The sequence below is a fragment of the Populus nigra genome, chromosome 3 (assembly GCF_951802175.1).
Source record: "Populus nigra chromosome 3, ddPopNigr1.1, whole genome shotgun sequence".
In the NCBI taxonomy this organism is placed as follows: domain Eukaryota; kingdom Viridiplantae; phylum Streptophyta; class Magnoliopsida; order Malpighiales; family Salicaceae; genus Populus; species Populus nigra.
In genome coordinates, this window is record NC_084854.1 from 25,128,193 (window position 1) to 25,134,192 (window position 6,000).

The window sequence follows — 6,000 nt, forward strand, 5'->3', positions numbered from 1 at the left end:
TTTGAACCAGAAACAACATCGTCATTTTTTGGCACGACCGAGCGGATGATCATGTCCCTCCCAGTTTGATCTTCTGCCAATGAGTCCATGTTCCCAGCTTCTGTACTCGCCACGAGTACTACAGTCGACAAAAGATATGCTGCCACCACAATCCACAGCTTCACATTTCCTTTCATTTGTTTCATCTGTCAAAATATACGTGAAGATGATCAAAATCTATATTTGTTAATTAATAATTAATATCATTAAGTTTTTACATCCCATAAAGAGAGTTTTATTGGGATTTTCACACAGATTAAATAAAATGCATTCAATATTATGTCAACTCATACACTTTTATTGTATTTAGAGTATTATCTTTTAAAAATAAATGGAGTGGGAAAAATATGTGTGAAATCTATTCAAAGAGAGATATAGAGTAGTAAAATTTATATAGCAGTACTGAAATTCTTGTACTTTATATATATATATATATATATATATATATATATATATATATATATATGCTAATCATAATATATAGCTAAATTAAGGAAAATGGAAGTAGGCAATGGAGGAAAAAGAATACGAACATTGAAATTCTGTATGCAGGGAACTCTTGTTTGTGAGGAAATGGGAATTCAAGAGAGGCGAGAGATGATTTCTATCGTTGCAAGTCATCTGCTTTTATAAGGGGTTCGTGGCTTCGTGCGTTTCTTGTTTTCTTCAACCACGAATTACACATTTCAAACTGTACATTTCTATCATTAATTGTAATAATTCGAGTATTTTTCACATTGTATGTAAATCTTATATCCATAAATATACTTTTTGTTTACAGAGGCATTTATTTTCATTCTGATAGAATTTGAGCGCTCAAATTACATGTTTTTCACTCCCTTGGATCATCCATTATTAGGAAGACGAATCATCTTGTTTTCAAGCCGTACTATCCAACCTTATCTAACATTACGAAGAGGATCAACGGCAGAATCCAATTACAAGTCAATAAGGGTTCGAATCTCTGATTTATACGATTATAATTATTCTCCTTATCTCTGATTTATAAGATTAGAATTATTTTTCTTTTATTAGAACTCTTAAGTAAAGCGAAAATAATCTCCAATTAATTTAACTTATTTTTATTTTTATATTCAATTATATCAAATCAATCTTAATTAAAGATATTTTAAGAAATATAACGTAAATAATTATTTTACTAAAACCAAACTAAACATAAATTTATAATAATGTAATATATTTATCTTGTTTGAAGGACTAGGAGATCTACTAGCAATGATGATAATGATGGATTTTTTTAAATAAAATACCAACTAAAGGATGCCTAGAGACTATGATGGTCCAATTTTAATTATGTGTTTTAAGGAAATTAAAGGAAAACAGAAGTTTAATGAGTTTCCTAGAGAGATATGAGTTGAAACATCAATTTGTCGAGAATGGAGCTGCTTCTACTTCTGTGTTTTTCAATTTGTGTTTAAAATTTATGATATATAATGTTTTTAAAGTGCAATATATTAAGTTGTCATGTTTTAAAAATATAACATATTTAAATGTAACATTTCTGAAGTGTAAAAATCACGCTTCAAAAACACGATATTATAAAAGCATTTTATTTCAAAAAAACTTTTTTAAATGATGTTATTATGTAAAAATTTTAATTTACTAAGCTAATTTAGAAAAATAAAAACCTTTCAAGCCTTGCTATCCAACCTTATCTAACATTATGATAAGGATCAACAGTAGAATCTATTTAAAAGTCAATAAAAAAATATAACAGGGTTAGAATTAATCCTTGATTTAAAGTATTTTGATAAGAGTTAACTATTTTAGGATATATTATTTATAAGATTAGAATTATTTCCCTAGTTATTGCAATTTTCCTTTTATTAGAACTCTTGTAAAGCTATAAACAGTCAAGGTAGAACATTCATCATCATTAAAAACATAAATCTAAAAAAAATCTAGAAACTTTTTCTAAACCTTCTCTTCCTCCCTGAGTTCTCATCAGTGGTGTTTTTATTGAGAGGCTACACCATGAATGACATCCCATGGGAAGTAATTAAAGCATTGGAGTTTGGATTTCAAACTCATGGTTTATTTTTGATAAGCAAAATAGTTAAAGCCTAGAAAAGGCAAAAACAGCAACCTAAGGGGTTAGCTGAAAAATACATCAGTTGAAGGACAAGAGCCAAGCAAAAGAGACCTTGGAAAACACAGAGACTAGAAATACAACAATAAAAAAACTCCAGCCGGCCCCAACTGATGCATTTTCCAGGAAAGTAACAGCAGATAGCACCATAGAGAATGAATTGCAATCCCCCCAAAAATAGCTTCAGTAACTTCAGCAGAACCTGTCTCTGACTTTTTAGCACATAACAGTAGTCAATTTTAGGAGCAGCAACATGTTAAGTAATATTTATCTAGTTTTATTTATTAAGGGTAGAATAGTATTTTCAGTTTAACCTATATATAATTTCTTTGTATTTAGGTTAACTTAAGCATTCATAATAAACATCTTATTGAGAATTCTAGCCTCCTTTTATGTTTGATCAGAATTACTTTAACATGGTATCAGAGCCTAGTTGATCGAACCCTTGGCTTGTTAATTTTATGGAACTCGCTGCCCTTGTAGAAATCATGTTCACCAATGTCAGAGCCACTGCTCGTATCAAAATTGTTATCATCATCCACTTCATTCCCTGTAGGATGTTCCAGCACGCTCAATGCATTCCTATGAAGCTTAACTTCAGATTCATTTTTCAAAACATCAGACATGAGTTGTTTGACCTATTAAAAGATGGAGGATGAAGATCAAGTTTTGTGCTTGCGGCTGAAGAATTAATATCTGAAACTTTATTTTAGATTTTTCAGCTTCTGCAATTTGGTATTTCTGTTCTGCCTCTGCAATTGTTTTGGTATTTCGTCTTCTCATCAGTCTCTGCAATTTGGTATCAGCTTCTGCAATTTGGTATTTATGTTCTGTCTCTGCAATTGTTTTGGTATTTCGTCTTCTCTTCAGTTTCTGCAATTTGGAATCAGCTTCTGCAATTTGGTATTTCTATCTGTCTCTGCAATTGTTTTGGTATTTCGTCTTCTCTTCAGTTTCTGCAATTTGGAATCAGCTTCTGCAATTTGGTATTTCTATCTGTCTCTGCAATTGTTTTGGTATTTCGTCTTCTCTTCAGTTTCTGCAATTTGGTATCAGCTTCTGCAATTTGGTATCAGCTTCTGCAATTTGGTATTTCTGTTCTGTCTCTGCAATTGTTTTGGTATTTCATCTTCTCTTCAGTTTATGCAATTTGGTATTTGAGTTAAGTTTCTGCAAGAAAAATAAAAAATTTTGGAGTGATATTTTATCTTCCGCTTCTGCAAAATCTGGTATTTCAACTTTCCTTCAGCTTCTGTCATGGCATCTACTACCAAAGAGATTGTTTGGTTACGTTGGTTACTTGCTGATATGAGAGTTTTCTTTTCTCATCCTACTCCTATGAATTGTGACAACCAGAGTTCTATTCAGATTGCTCACAATTCGGTTTTTATGAGCGAACTAAGCACATTGAGATCGATTGTCATCTTACTCGTCATCATCTCAAGCATGGCACCATTACTTTGCCTTTCGTTCATTCTTCCTTGCAGATTGTAGATTTCTTTACCAAGACGCATTCCATATCTCGTTTTTGTTTTCTAGTTGGCAAACTCTCGATGCTTGTAGATGCCGCATCGTGAGTTTGAGGGGAGATGTTAAGTAATATTTATCTAGTTTTATTTATTAAGGGTAGAATAGTATTTTCAGTTTAACCTATATATAATTTCTTTGTATTTAGGTTAACTTAAGCATTCATAATAAACATCTTATTGAGAATTCTAGCCTCCTTTTATGTTTGATCAGAATTACTTTAACACAACAAACACTACAGAGATTTGTCATCAAGAAAATCTAGCTGAAACCAACTACATCAAAACTCCATAGCCGATGTTTTAATCCCAACTCTTTTATTGTCAAAACATCATATCACAACATCACATCCAAGCTACAAACCCATACATTCTCGAAACTCCTTGTTTCGCAAGTTGGTCTGCCATATGATTTGCTTCCCTCCTAGTATGTGTGGAATTTACAGTCCTCAAAGCATATGAAAATTTAGAAGCCAGGATGAACAGTTCTTGGTAATACCACAGTCTATTACCTGGCGGGGCAAGCACCCAATGTACCACCATATTTGCAGAGACAGATTCAACATATCTTCTCTTGAGGAAGTTAGTTCCAACGCTTTCACAACAGCTATAAATTCAGCTTCATTGGAGTCTTTGATCCTAATATATAGGTATAGAGAATAAGCATATCACCTTTCCATTGCAGTCTCTTAAAACTCCATACCAGCCATACCAGGTTTGCCTGGTGATGAGCCATCAACATTCCATTTGAGTACCATTGTAGGCTTAAAAGCAGACCATGTAATAGAAGGTCTAATTTTCTTGACATTCTTCCATTTAACTAACCCATCAGGAGAAATTAAAAGGTCTAGTGCACAATATGAGAATGCAGGATATAATGCCTCGATCATTTCCTTAGAATCCATGTAGACCAAGATATGGCAAAGAACAACATTGACCACACCTTTCTTTGAAACTCCCCATGGACGAGAAATTCACGTTGTTTGAATAGATTCGAAAGACTCCCAGGGCAGCACCAAGAAAGCCCCACCATTCTATTAATTTCAACCAAATGCTCCAGCGGTAGTGACAGTGAATTAATAAGTGATCAACCAATTCCACAAACGTCGACATACATAATGGACACATAGCATCATTAACCCCTATCGAATAGCTTAGATTGTGAGTTCTTAACAGAGTGTAAAGCCTTTATATCAAGCACTGAAGACTGTAATTGAAAGTATAAGAAAATGCCTCGAATAATTAACAGTTACTTGCACATTTCATATAAACTTCTTCAAAGAATTTCTCTCGGTAAATCGCCTGTCTGTTTTAGCAACTAACACTAGATGAACTAAAATAAAGACTCTGTATTTTTTGACACTGGTGGTTGGGATTTAATTGTGGTATTTAAGGCTGGTTACAGGTTCTAACTGCACAATGGAATGGTCACTGAATGTGGACGGAAAGGCAACTCCAAAATTTGGACCTACAATAATAATCACGACATAACCTTATAATTGACATGTTGCCAAAAAAAATTAAGATAGGTTCGAAAAAGTTTCTAAATATGTTTGATGCAATACAAGATTTCATAGTTTTACTGACGAAATTATTCCGTCGATCTGTGAATTCAGAGTTCGTCGTTAATTTTTTTACCGATGACATCCCCGATGGAAACCGTCCGCTGGCTTTCCTTTTGTTGGTAATACCTAATTCCATCGCTACATCGGTCGGTAAAAAAAAACAATTGCCGATGGTTTTACAGATGAAAATTGCGCATAAAAAAATTTTCTCACTTGAAATATACAGACAGATTGATTCCGTCGGTAATAGTGGCATATCCAGTAAATATTTTTTAGCTCCCGGTTAAATGCCAATGGACTATAGCCCTCAGTAACTTTGTCGATGAGTGTGTAAAATACCGACAGAATATATCCGTATGTAAATTCATCGATGATTGTGGCATTTGCATCAAGCTACTATGAAATGCCGACAGACACATTCTGTCTGTAAATTCATCGAGAAGATTGGCATTTCCCGCACGTGCATCTCAACAAACAGCTCCATTAGACTCGGCTCATGTTTGAGACTAGCCTATAATGAAAAACATTAATTAACAACAAATTAATTTAACGATATATTTCATTTAAATTAATCTTACCATCCATTGCGCATGTGCAGCAAACTGGCGCAGTTAGAGATGCATTTAATGCCCTGCCCTTTGGAATTCGCACCATACATCGGTGATTTTGTCGGTAATTTTGACCCGTCGACAACATACCAACAGACTGGAATCTGTCCGCAACATCATCGATGATTGTGGAATTTCTAGGAATATTTATT